Below are 15,392 nucleotides of genomic sequence, written 5' to 3'. Positions count from 1 at the left end.
TGCACCCATTAACTCGTCATTTACATTAGGCATATCTCCTAATGCTATCTCTCCCCCCTCCCCCACTCCATGGCACTATTCACAATAGCAAAGACTTGGAACCAACCCAGATGTCCATCAGTGATAGACTGAATTAAGAAAATGTGGCACATATACACCATGGAATACTATGCATCCATAAAAAAGGATGAATTCATGTGCTTTGTAGGGACATGGATGAAGCTGGAAACCATCATTCTCAGCAAACTATCACAAGGACAAAAAACAAAACACTGCACGTATTCACTCATAGATGGGAGTTGAACAAAGAGGACACTTGGACACAGGAAGAGGAACATCACACACCAAGGCATCATTTTTTGAAATGCAGGGTGCTACTTCAACTTGGGCATTAGGGAGGCATGACTGTTCTTAGTGGCCAAAGTACTGTTTTTCAAGGTGCAGGGTATTGCTTCAGCTCTGGTTTGAGGTGGGAGGGAAAGAGGTAGGTGGAGCAGCTCTACCTCCATTTGGCCCTATAGGTAAGGTTGTAACAGCTGCTCACAGCTCTTCTTGGGGATGTTGGGTCACAGTTGGTGGTGGTTCAGTGATGGCTTAGCCTCAGGGGTGAAGGGTATCTGTGGCTACTTGCTCATAGAGCAAGACACATGCCAAGCATAGTTCTGGTTCCAAGATGATGTAATACAGTAGCAATATGTGGCACAGAGGATAGGGCAGGAGGTTAATTCCTTCTCTGAGCAGAGCAAAACTGTGTGGACTCCAGGGAGCTCCCTCAAATGAGAACTACGGGGGACCCCAGCGGTGAGGTCTGTATGTGTCCAGGGTATTGATGGGAGATGCTGAGATCTTCTTGCTTACCTCCTTACCTGAGGGACAGGTTTCTCCTGGATCCCAGTTGTGGGATGAAGTAGTGTACCTTTGGCATTTCCTTCCATTCTCTATATAGCCATTCTGAATAGCTGTGCTCACTAGGGTTTCTGTCACTTGTCTGATCAACTCTGACACTCCGCCTTCATTATTTTTGTTAAAATGTAGTTGTTTATTTGTTTTTCTGGCTATTTTTGTGAGGGGAACAAGTGCTAGGGACTTCTAGTCAACCATCTTGTGATGTCCCTCTTCTCTTGATTTTATTGAATTTTCTATTGTTTTTCTGTTTTAAATTTTATTTATTTTCATTACAATTTTTATTATGTCTTTCCTTCGACTTGCTTTGGTTTAATTTGGTCTTCTTTTTTCAGTTTTACAGAGAAAGTTAAATTACTGATTTCTTTTTTCCTTTTAATATTGACAGTAACAACTATAAATTTACTATTCACATTGCTTTTGCCACATGTCATAAGTTTTGGTATGATGCGTTTTCATTTTCATTCATCTCAAACTATTTTCCAATTTCCCTTCTGATTTCTTATTTGACCCATTGGTTATTTAGGAATGTGTTGTTTGCTTTCTACGTATTTTTTCACTTCTAAAATTTTCTTCTGTTAATGATTTCTAATTTTATTTCTATGGTAGTCAGAGAATGTACTTTACATGATTTTCATTCTTTTAAATTTATCAGAAGTCATAGCCGAACTTATAATGAAACTTACAGAATGTTCCATGTGCACTTCAGAAAAATGCTGTTTTTGAGTGTAATGTTCTGTATCTGTCCGTTACATCTGGTTGGTTTTTAATGTTGTCCAAGCCTTCTATTTTCTTGATGGTGTAACAAGGCCCTAACTCTCTTCTATTCTATGAAGGCCAAGAAAGATGAGAAAACTAGAGAAGAAAAGTTGGAAGCTGGCAGAGACTGGTTCATGAGGTTGAAGAAGAAGGCATCTGCATAACCTAAAATTGCAAAGCAAAGCAGTAAGTGCTCACATAGAAGCTGCAGCAAGTTATCCAGAAGATCCAGCTAAGATAATTAATGAAAGTGGCTACACTAAACAATTTATTTTCAAGGTAGAAAAAAATAGTCTTTTGTTGGAAGAAAGTGCCATCTAGGATTTCCATAGCTGGAGAGGAAAGTCAAGGAAAGTCAATGCCTTGTTTCAAAGCTTCAAGGGAAAGGCTGATTCTCTTGTTAGGGCTCATGCAGTTAGTGACCCTGAATCAAAGTCAATGTTCATTTACCATTCAGAAAATCCTAGGGCCTTTAAAAATTATGCTAAATCTATTCTTCTGGTGCTCTATAAATGGAACACAGCCTGGATGATGGCACTTCTGTTTACAGCATGGTTTCCTGTATATTTTAAACCCATTGTTGAGATCTACTTCTCAGAAGAAAAGATTTCTTTCAACATATTACTGCTCATTGACAATGCACCTGGTTACTGAAGAGCTCTGATACAGATACACAAGGAGATAAATGTTATTTTAATGCCTTCGAACAAAATATTCATTCTGCAGCCCATGGATCAAGTAGCAATTTCTACATCTAAGTCTTATTACTTCAGAAATATATTTTGTAAGGCTATAGTTACCATAGGTAGTTATTTTTCTGATGGATCTGGGCAAAATAAATTTAAAACCTTCTGGAAAGAATTCATCATTATAAATTCTTTAGAATATTAGTGATTCATGAGAGGAGATCAAAATACCATCAATAATAGGAGTTTGGAAGAAGTTAACCCAACTCTCATGGATAACTTTGGGGAGCTGAAGACTTCACTAGAGAAAGTAACTACAGATGTGGTGGAAATAGCAAAAGAATAAGAATTAGAAATGGAGCCTAAAGATGTGAATAAATTGCTGCAATCCCCTGATAAAACTTGGACAGATGAGGAGTTGCTTCTCATGGATGAGCAAAGAAAGTAGTTTCTTGAGATGGAATCTACTACTGATAAAGATACTGTCAGCTTGTTAAATGGCAACACAAGATTTAGAAAAGTATGTAAATTTACTTGATAAAGCAGTGGCAGGGTTTGAGAGGACTGACTTCAATTTTGAAAGAAGTTCTACTATGGGCAAAATGCTATCAAATAGCATCACATACTACAGGTAACTTCTTTGTAAAAGAAAGAGTCAATTGATGAGGCAAGCTTCATTGTCTTATTTTAAGAAATTGTCATAGCCACCCCAACCTTCAGCAGCCACCCCCTTGATCAGTCAGTAGCCATCATCATTGAGGCAAAACCCTCCACTAGCAAAAAAGATTATGACTTGTTGAAGGCTCAAGCAGTCGTTAACGTTTTTTAGCAATAAAGTATTTTTAAATTATAGTATGTACATTTCTAACATAATGCTATTGCATACCAAATAGACTACAGTATAGTGTAAACATAATTGTATATGCTCTGGGAAACCCAAACATTTGTATGACTTACTTTATAAAGATATTTGCTTTGTTAAGGTGGTCTGGAATCAAATCCACAACATCTCCAAAGTATGCCTGTAGTTCTAACAAAGCTGAAAATGTTTACATTTGGCCCTTTATGTTTTTAGCATCTGGAACTAAGGTGTTGATACTGAATTTTAAGGGAAAATAAAGAACAGAGCTCCTAATCCATGCAAGAATGTATACAAATTATGTTTACATTGCATTTTAAATACATAGAAAGGGAAGAATAAATTATTAAAGAATATTTATTTGATGAATAAAATTTCTTAATATAAAAGAGACTGCCCTAAGAGAAATGTTGGCAAATCTACTGTCCAATTGGCTTTTTCCACAACTCAACCTTTGTGTATGGGTGTGAGATTTTTAATATAATTTGCATATCACTGTATTATTAAACTTTCCATACAATTTTGTACGGAAAATTATAACTTGATATTAGGCAATGGCATGGCTCTAAAATTATGCAGTATCAGAGAAGATGTATTCCAAATTTATACGATAGTCTTAATCTAAAGTGAAGAGAATGTATACGTATTAAAGAATGGTGTTTTGCAGTTTCACAAATATTATTTTAGAAGCATAGCCACTTGAAAGCAGAATAGACATTGACCAATAGACTCACTCTTAAGCCCACCTAGAGAGACAAGAAAACTGGTTAGGATCTTACTCGACCTCAGGAAAACAAAGAATTTCATGCTTGTTTGTCACTAACACAATGTACTACAGGGAGTACACACATAGTTTTGCTTATCAAAAGGAAAATATCAATACTAGAGTGGTACTGATGCAAAAGTACTTATTTGCACCTAAGAAACTGAGAAACTTTGCGCTATAAAAATATTTTTTCTGCAACTCTCCTCAACACACCTTAATCACAGTATTTTTCACCTTCTGGGCACAGAGATTAGAGATAAACATCATTTCTTAGCACCCTAGAGAACTAAGACCAGCACTAATTATCTAGAAAGTACTTGAACTTCCTTGCCTGAAATCTGAAAGAAATTACCATAAAAATATCTGAGCTATGTAGTACCACAAACCTCTAGGAGTATTACTGGCTCTTAAAAAGTCATATACTAATACACTTTACATTGTCTGTTTTAACCCTAAAGGGATTGCTGATTTAATTAAAACAACACTAGTTTTAGAGTAAGACTCATATAGCAATGTATTTCACAACCTCAGCCTCTAAGGATGTCATGCTAACTTTGTCTTTTGACAAACCCAAAGATCATCAATTAGTATCAAATTAAATCCAAGATGGACACATTAAATTCTCTGTAATTTAAAACATTTCATTTCATAGATGTTTTTGAGTGTATTCCCTCTGGAGATGTTTCTGGTAATTATTAAAGAATGTTTGTGCCTCTGAAGTTGAAGCTTTTCCTCACATATCTATACCACTTTCCAATCATTTAAGTGTGATGAAATTTTAACTGGAAATCACTGGTGATAAGACTGGCAGAGAAGCTGGCTGAAGCAAATGAGATATGCACACCTGTAAAACTAGGAACAAGATATCTTATCCAACCAGCAACTGACAGTGAATGTAGCAACTACATATGAATGTTATTTGTATTACAGAATATTATTCAGACCTACTTTGGAAACCTCAGATTAATTGGCAATTCCACTCACTGCTCAGGATTGCTAATAATGACTAATTATAAAGGCGTTACAAATGCTCCAAAGATAACTTACACTACACTGGACTCTGAAGTCATAAACACATATGTCTTCAGGAAGGTTATTTTTGTTTACTTTTGCATTGGTCCTACGCCTTTGAAGACAATAGCACTCTTGTGCATCGTTCTCCTGTGTTCCGCTCTCTTCATGAATCCTTTGCTTCAGTCTGCCTGACTTCTCTCTTCATCAGGCTTCCTTTGATGTAAAAAGTAATAGCAAATCTGGCTAAGGAGGGACACTTAAAGGATTTAAGAAAATAACAAGAACAACTAAATTCTAATGCTATAGATGTAGGTTCAGGATACAGAGCTTATAAATACACACTAGTGCCCAGATAATAACATAATTGTCTATTTGATAGAGTAGGAAAAGTAACTGATTAAAAATCACCTTCACAATAATATAGAAAACACAAACTTAAAATCCTAGTTACTGATGTTTTAGTAAGGGTGGCAGTGAATTTGAGAAAAAAAAAGAGAGAACTTGAGATATCAGGGGAAGATGTATAGAAGCTAATCTTAATTTGTGGCTCTGAAATAAGAGGTTGCGGAATGTCATATACAAGTTATCGGCATTGTTCACCAAATTTCCTGTGATTAGAGGATTACAATGATACTCAGAACAATTGTAGGAGTATGAATCTATTAAGATTACCTCCAAGTGAATTGGACAAAACTCTTAAGGAATAATCTTGAGATGCTGTGAAAGGCTAACATTACTGGATCTTCCCTCTTGCTGTGTGGGAACCAGGAATGAGTTGAATCTACTTTGATCAAAGGAGTATGTATCCAGCTTTTGCAAACAATATATTGGGTTGCATAAACAAAAGCTATAATGAAAAACTGCAGGGTCATGTGGCGGTGGTGGCAGAAATCCTTCAATATATTCATCTTTTCAATCTTATTAGCAATGAAAATAACAGAGATTATTTCTTTTAATTGCTAATAACAATTTTATTAGCAATGAAAATAACAGAAATTGAGAACTGGACCAAAGCTTAGTAATTGATATGGTTTGGCTGTATGTCCCCACCCAAATTTCATGTCGAATTGTAATTCTCGGTGTTGGAGGAAGGGCCTGGTGGGAGGTGATTGAATCGTGGGGACAGACTTCCCCCTTGCCCCCTTGTTCTTCTGATTGAGTTCTCAAGAGATCTGGTTGTTTGAAAGTGTGTAGCACCTCCCCCTTCACTTTCTCCTGCTGGCCATGAGAAGACCATGCCTGCTTCCCCTTCACCTTCCACCATAATTGTAAGTTTCCTAAGGCCTCCCCAGCCATGTTTCCCATACAGTGTTTGGAACTGTGGGTCAATTAAACCTCTTTTCTTCATAAATTACCCAGTCTCAGTTATATCTTCATAGCAGTGTAAAAATGAAACATTAGGCTGGGCGCGGTGGGTCACGCCTGTAATCCCAGCACTTTGGGAGGCTGAGGCAGTCAGATCACAAGGTCAGGAGATCGAGATCATCCTGGCTAACACGGTGAAATCTTGTCTCTACTAAAAAATAGATATATACAAAAAATAAGCCAGGCGTGGTGGTGGGCGCCTGTAGTCCCAGCACTACTTGGGAGGCTGAGGCAGGAGAATGGCATGAACCCAGGAGGCAGAGTTTGCAGTGATCCGAGTTCGAGCCACTGCACTCCAGCCTAGGTGACAGAGTGAGACTCTGTCTCAAAAAGCAAAAGAATGAAACATTGCAGGTAATGTTTCAAATTATTACACTCCTGGTTGCAGATGAGGAAATTGAGGTGCAAAGTGGCTTGTGAACATTTTTAAACAAATATATATATAAAATATATATGTATATATATGTATTATATATGTGTATATATATACACACACAACAAACATATGCACACACATGTGTACACACACACATACACATACACCTTGCCCCTGAAATGACTCATCAAATGCTCACTGTGTAGCTTTCTTCCCTTTGATGATTAAGTCACAAATGTGAAAGGTCTTTCATAAGTAGCATTGTTTTCACAAACAGCAGGCTGAACTTGTTATCAAATATGAAATACAGCAATAAGTGAAATCTCTGTGCAAAAATGCATTAAAAATTATCTGAATACATGCAAAGTTAGTAACAGTACTAACTTCCAAGGAGGAGGTGAAGAAAGAAGAATTAGAGTGGTGGGCAAAGGCAATATTAGTCTTATTTATAATATTTGATTTTGTACAAGGAGAATACCTTCATATACTAGCTGTATAAATAAAAATTAGTTTAAAAAATAGTATTTGAATAGGTGTAAGTTACTGTTAGTATATCTGTACACCCTTTTTTTCTTTCTCAGGTTTATATTTTTTAAATACTTAAGACAAACAACACAATATTATCATTTCTTCAATTCTAGTTGTATTATTTCAAGACCTAATATGATTTTTTTTTTTTTTTTTTTGAGAAGTTGCTCTGTCACTCAGGCTGAAGTGCAGTGGTGCGATCTCGGCTCACTGCAACCTCTACCTCCCAGGGTCAAGTGATTCTCCTACCTCAGTCTCTTGATTAGCTGGGATTACCGGTGCCCGCCACCATATCCAGCTAACTTTTATAGTTTTAGTAGAGACACAGTTTCACCATGTTGGCCAGGCTGGTCTCGAACTCCTGACCTCAAGCGATCCACCCGCCTCAGCCTCCCAAAGTGCTGGGATTACAAGCATGAGCCACTGTACTCAGCGTGATTACTTTTTTTGATTATGCATAGTAAGGATCAATTCTTTCCTCCTCAATTTTTACCATAATCTTACAAGTATTTTTTCTATCTAATTTATATATTATTATATCACAAACCTTACCAAAGACAGATTTTCTTTCTATTGCAGCTATTATCAAACCAGGCACATGTAATGGAACATTTACTATCAATTAAAATGATTTCTGGATTTTTACAAACTACCAGGAAACTAAAATATTTACAGGAAGAGACTAGCAGAATTCCAGACATACAAGTATTTCATTAACATATGCTAGAAATAGACAAACCTAGGATATTAAATCAGTGCTTCATCTAATTTAAACAAATCTGTAATAATTTGATGGCAGTCAATCTCATCTATTGCAACCAGCTTCTGATGCTGTCATGTTTAGCAAATTTGGGGCTAGTATCCACTTTCACAGTTGGACTATTTTGATATTTTGGACATATTGTAAATAACGTTTCAATATGAAAAAGAACAGAAAATGCAACTAACATAATTTACTAGTTTTATTTCTTCCTATGATATATTCCATTGTCATTATTCTTTGATATCACAGTCTAATTTAATGTGCATGAAATAGAAGTAGAGTGTTAGATCTAGAAAAAGTCTTGGAAATCTTCTAATGTAGCTTCTGCAGATGAGATATTGAGAACCAAAAGATACAGATACTGACTTTAAGTCACTCAGCAAAGTAGTAATGAGTTTAGCTGGGACAAATGTACTGATCAACACATGCAGTGTAAAAGCGTTTTCTTTTCTTTCTTTTTCTTTTTCTTTTTTTTTTTTTGGAGACGGAGTCTCTCTCGGTCGCCCAGACTGGAGTGCAGTGGCGCAATCTTGGCTCACTGTAAGCTCCGCCTCCTGGGTTCACGTCATTCTCCTGCCTCAGCCTCCCGAGTAGCTTGGACTACAGGCACCCGCCACCATGCCCAGCTAATTTTTGGTATTTTTAGTAGAGACTGGATTTCACCGTGTTCCGCCTGCCTCGGCCTCCCAAAGTGCTGGGATTGCAGGCGTTTGAGCCATCGCACCAGGCGGAAAATGTTTTCTTACATAATAAAATTAGAAGAGTAAATGGATGTGAGAAGGATAGCCATCACAACAGTTTGTTAAATCTTTCAGAATATCCCCTAAGAAAAAATTTGCCTCTAATATAGAATTGTTTTGTATTTTATTTTTTGGTTTAAAAAACCTTGCTTTCTCTTAGTTAATATTTGGCATCACTCAATGCTTCCTAATTACAATTAAATTCCTAACACTGTCCTTACAGATAGAGCAGTATCAGAACAAGTGGACTCTTGCCAATTCCCAATCACTCATTTTTGTAAACTTTCTATTTTTGCCTTCATCCTGTGACTAACTCAAACCTATAAAGTTCTACTGTGTGATCCCCCTTTATCTTGTATTGAAAAATCCTCTTCCCCCTGCAACCTGATGTACGATTGGCAAATTCAAGCTGTTAGTAAGCAGCATGCATTCCTAGGTTGGAAAGCAGACCATCTGTGTACACAAAACACCTGGGTATAAAGACTGAAGCCTCCTATTATTGATTCAAAACATGAATATCAATGGCAGAATTCTGGAATATTATCAGATAATATTCTCGAAGGTGCTAATAAACTAAAAACTTCACACCGTGCCCTGTAGATGTTGCTTCAATTTCTCTTCAGGTTTTCTTCTTTTCATTCCTTTTTATGCAAAGTTGCTGGATTCGGCAAATAAAAGAGCAAGATGCCCATTAAATCTGAATTTCAGATAAATAACAAAGAATTTTTTAGTATAAGTGTGTTCCATGTAATATGAGGGACACAGTTATACTAGAAAATTATTTGTCATTTATCCGAATTTTAATTATAACTGGGCATTCTGTGTTTTGTGCTTTTTGTTTGTTTGTTTGTTTTTTGTTTTTCTGAGACGGTGTTTTGCTCGTGTTGCCCAGGCTGGAGTGCAATGGCGCAATCTCGGCTCACAGCAACCTCCGCCTCCTGGGTTCAAGCGATTCTCCTGCCTCAGCCTCCCGAGTAGCTGGGGTTATATGGGGTTATAGGCATGTGCCACCACGCCTGGCTAATTTTTTTTTTCTTTTTTTTTTTAGAGACAGGGCTTCTCCATGTTGGTCAGGCTGGTCTTGAACTCCCAACCTCAGGTGATCTGCCTGCCTCGGCCTCCCAAAGTGCTGGGATTACAGGCATGAGACACCGTGCCTGGACTTTTTTTTCTCCTTTTTGAGGCTGAGTCTTGCTCTGTTGCCCAGACTGGAGTAAAGAGGCATGTTCTCAGCTCACTGCAGCCTCTGCCTCCCAGGTTCAAGAGATTCTCATGCTTCAGCCTCCCCAGTAGCTGGGACTACAGGCGTGTGCCACCATGCCTGGCTAATTTTTTGTATTTTTAGTAGAAACAGGGTTTCCCTATGTTGCCCAGGCTGATCTCGAACCCGTGTCACAATTGAACTGGCACATAGATGACATTCCAGTGTCATTACATTTAACTTATTGGAAAATCAGTCTGACATATTGAATATAACTGGACTCCTCAAAATTATAAAAATAGGAAGGTCGTGAAGAGAAATGAAATAAAGCTTTTGCACAAATACTCTGCTGTATCCCTCTGCCACTGTAAGATGAGAATGAACATAGGCTCATTTGGGTTTGAAACAGTAATTGGAACTAATTAAATTTTGCACATTGTACTATTGCATAGTTCATAATACAAAGAGACACTGTTATTTAGCCAAATTATAACTTTTTTAAAAAAATTAATGAAAATATTTAAAATTTAAAATGGTGTTGGGGGCTGGCAGCTCAGAGATGGAAAATTTAAACAAGATGAATAACACTGAAGAAGGCAAGTAAAAAGGCATCTTGTTACACAAGGGCAGCTGAAAGGCAGACAAATAACAGGATACGGCTGGTAGGATAAATAGAAGGAGACAAGTCTTGAGTAGTTTCCATGACTCATTGCTGAGCCACAGTAACCAGAGAGGCACAGAGACTGATTCAAAGTGGATACAGGAAAAGTGAATATGGCATGCAGAAAGAGGGATAAAAGGAGCCAAGAACCAAGAAAGGATGAAATGGAATGATGTCTTAGAGAGATACCTTCCCTGGCAAGACTTCTGGAAAATAGACACACAGAAATTGATTTTGTTTATGATGTCTTGCCAGCAACTACTTGTTTACAATACAAGGGTTAAGTCAAAGATGAGAGGTGTACCTGACAATGACAGGAAAGCATTTTTACAGCAAGAGTGTTTTGCTGTCCTAGGGGTTTAGTCTAATAGAAAGAACTCAGGCATATATTTAAAATCAATCATGTGTCTGACAGCCAACGATGCATTTCAGATAATCCATTGGGACAAATGTTTCACTTGCTAAATTTGAGACATAGATAAAGAGATGCAAAAGCAAATTGAGCGGAAAAAAAATCACTTTATTTAATAAGTTTCTTTTTCCCTTTCCATTCATCATCAAAGCCAGAATAAACCTGACACAACAGTAACTGTGGAAATGACTAAAATGAAGTAAAGAGGTAATTGTCATTGAATAGTTATCCCCATGGCAATAGGAATAGACTGTGAACACCAAAGAATGAAAGGAATGAATGAATAATGAATGCATAAACACAATATGTATTCTGAGAACTCAGAATCAGTCTGATGGTTTTGGGATGTGCCAGAAAAGACACACAAGAGTCATGGTATCAGAAATGACCAACATTCTAGCTTTGCTAGAATTTGCTAATTTGTGAGATAAAATTCTTCACATGTTAGAAGGCAAATTTAGAGGAAATAGCCCAAGATAGCTTTAGCTTTAGCTGCTGCTTTGTTATTATCACGAAAATGGTAGCTGAACTACTCTTAAGAGGAGAATTTATACACTGTGATCAAAATAACTTTAAAAAAAATCTCCAGCTCCTGTGTGATTCTTTCTGCATATGTCACATTAAAATATATAAGAAAGTCTTTATTCTGATGAAGTCACTAGATATCATCAAAGGAAAAATTTATATTGCTGGAGGCATAATAACAACCTTTACTGAGCACTTTCTAAGTGTCAAGCATGGTGGTAAGTGCTTTGATAGTAGTTTCACAACAACCCTGGGAAGAAGGTATTATTAATATCTCTATTTTTATGTGGAAAAAACTGAAGCCTGGAAAGGTTAAGTAACTTGCTAAGGAACACAGCTGAGAAGTGGCAGTGCAGGGATTCTACTGCAGGCTGCCTCACCCCAAAGTCTAGGTCTGGATCACAACTCTACATTGTAAGGTTTTCTGCATGCCTGAACTGAAATATTTGGTAACTCGCTACCCAAGACAACAGTCCCCTTGGACCTCTCTAATTGGCTTTGGTAGCACCAGGGACCTTTAAGAGAACTTTCCCATTCTGGGTTATAAACACTGCCTACCTCTTAACTCATGGTGCTGGTTCATGACCAGAAGGTGATTTTAGTGGGTCATCTGCCACTACACTGATTTCCGATGTTGATTCGTTGGTTTTCCTGGCCAGGCAGGTGTGTCCTTTCTCCCTCTCTCCAGTCTGCGAGCAGCCCTCCAGAGGCCCATTCTTTGGTCATGGATATTCATAGAAGGCATTCAAGTTTCCTGATTGAATTAATCATAGTGCGATTGACCACTCAGTGCAGTTCTCTCCAATGTATGGTCCTGAAAACAGCAAAGTAGCAACACCTGAGAGCTTGCTAGAAAGGCAGCTTCTCAGGCCCCATTCCAGACGTACAATATCAGTATCTTTGGAGTGGGGGGCCTAGAAATCTGCATTTTCTCAAAATCCTAAAGCAAGTTGCAAACACATTAAAGTTTGAGAGGCATCAACTTAGGGGACTCCCTATGACTGTCACTTTTCCTCATCTTTAGAAGATTCATAGTCTGTATATGGGGAGTCTTTCAGGACCTATGATCAATTCCCCGGGGAGCCCAGGGCAGCTACTCCCAATCTCAGCTGACTAGAGATTCCCTGACTAGAGATAGTAGATGTTGAATGTAGCCACACGTGAAAATTCTTCTTAAATTTTTGTTTCATAGAATTGCAAATTGTATGTTTTTATGGAGCCCTAGTTCTCCTCATATTCCCAAAGAAATCAATGACACTAAAAGCTTCCCCCTGAGATGCTCCTGGTTACTCCTTGTCTTTGGTATACTTAACTGCATAAAAGGGCTAGAAGCTGAGACCAAAAAAAAAATAACGTCTACATAGAATTCTGTTCAATTTAAGATGATGGAAATCATGGCAGCTGAAAGTGAAAGTTAAGTGATAAATTTGTGATAAACACCACTCCTGCACTTTATTCCTGGCAGCCTCGGCAATCACCTTTTCCTGAATGTTTATTTAATATTTAAGAGATTAATTTTGATGAACTGCTTAGTGCCAGAGTCCTATCCTGCCAAACAAGAGTTTTATAGTCTACTTGAAGGGCTGCCATGAGTGCATAAATTATACAAAAGTAATATAAGCAAAATAAGAAGTTGCAAACAAAATCACCAATTATTTACATTATAAGCTGGATGAAACTCTATATAAATAGAACCTGGCAATCTTATGCATGAGCAAGCCACAACAAACAATCTACGATTTTTTTTAAAAAAAGCAAACTGAACTTTAGTTTCAATCATCCAGAACCAGAGGGCCTCAGTGCAGATTGCAAGCAAATCAAATGGTTGAAATTTGTTTCGTGAAAATGGTTAGTATAGATTTGCTTTATCTTTCAAATTAATTTTCTTCCCATTTCTTAATCTTGTAATAAAGATTTACCCCCACCTGTTTCCACATCTCACTTCCTCCTTGTCTATCTCTGTATCTGTCACCCTATCCTTGAAGTTTTTGCATCTCTCTCCTTGTGATCACACAACTTATTTTAGATCTGGCCAGAGTTTCTTCATAAGCCTTCAATCTGGACTCCTAACACCCAGAATTTAAATTCATTTTGCATCCTGGACAAAGTAGGAATGAGAGACTTGCAAAGACAGACATAACGTGAAGGCAGATGCCAAACAATAGTGGCTTAAGGAAAGCCAGATGTCAAGAAAGTAGGAGAGAAATGAATCAATAAATATCTGAGCAGAAAGCTAGACAATCAGGGAGAATAAAGATCTTATAGAAAGGGAGACAGGACTCTGCAAGATCTAAACAAAAGGACCTCAACTAGTCATGGTCTGGGTCACTGAAATTTAGCACTTAGACTTTGCAGTTAACTTAATCACTTATAAATAAATAGTGTAATTATTCTTCAATTCTGAGTGTACATGTCTATACCATCAGGTAGAATGGTCAAAATCATGGTTATATCAAAATTTAACTTAAATATGCTTTAATTTTCTAATATGCTATTAATATCAGCTTAATTAGTACATAGACTGCATATAACTTTTCATAAAGAAAAAGTAAAGAAGTACTTTGGCAAGTGGGTAGCATAGGAAAAATGGACCTTAATATACTTTTCAAAAGCATATCTGAATCCAGTGTTTGATCCAAACAGAAGCAGATTGTCAAGTGTGCAGGCAGTTGGTCTTTCAAGAGGAACCAAGCACGTAAATCTCCATTTTGGCTCTCATGGGGTTCTACTATCATTTGAGCACCAGGTAAGCGATTCTGATGTCTACCTGGTATTTGAAAATGAATTATACCAACAAACACACGAAATAATTGCTTGGGGATACTCACATATGTTACAATATTCTTTTTATTAAAGGAAGGAAATGCTGAACACAAAATTTAGGATAGAAGTTATCCCCCAGAAGGAAGGCAGTGGATTGCAATAAGGAAAAGCACTATGGTATTGATTATATTCCAGTTTTTAAATTCAGTCATGGATGTGCATTTTATTACTAGCCATCATAACTTATATCTTGCATAGCTTTATATGCAGAAAATATTACATAGTAAAAATTTCAAACAAATCATACATACATTTGTTGTTCTACCAAATCCATAGAATGACAATTTAGAAAAAAGTTTAAGTTGTGAAAAATTCATGTTTGAACACAATTATATAGGAAATCAGAAAAGGCTTATGCCTTAAATATTTTTCTAATTGATTTGAAAGCAGAGAAGGCGTCAACACTCTGCCAAAGAAGTCAAGCAAAGGACACCTGGCCCTTCTGTTTCTTGGCTGTTCATGAATGTAAGAATGAAAATTTTGTCTTTTCTCAAAAATAATTCATAACCAATTTTCCCAGAGGAATTATAAGTTTAACAAATAGGCTTGGATACATTTCAAAACGGAATGTTTTTTGTAAATACTAGGATACTATGTATTTCTATTAGGTTTATAAAAACAATCAGAAATAATAAAGATTTGTTGAATTGATGCTTTATCTGCACATTTGAAATTATCTTAGGATATGGATATAAAAGATAAATGAATATTGAGCCACAATGAGGTAAATTTACAACTTCTTAAAAGACCATGTCCTGAAGATGCTGATTCATTGGTGCATGGGTGGGATTCGGGGCTCTTGTCAGATTCAGGTGATGAAGTTAAAGTAATCTTTATCAATGTAGCAGATTAGAGAAAAATGGAAAAACTAGTCAATACAATGTAGAATACAGCCAATATCCCAAATGGTGTTGACAAGCTGCAATGGTAGACCAAGGCAAACAAAATATATTTAATAGGAGTAAATTGTAGTAAAAAAGTATATGTGAAAACAAACAAACAAAAACCAGT

Source organism: Macaca fascicularis, chromosome 4 (assembly GCF_037993035.2).
Source record: "Macaca fascicularis isolate 582-1 chromosome 4, T2T-MFA8v1.1".
NCBI classification, from domain to species: domain Eukaryota; kingdom Metazoa; phylum Chordata; class Mammalia; order Primates; family Cercopithecidae; genus Macaca; species Macaca fascicularis.
Note: the sequence above shows the minus strand (reverse complement) of the source record.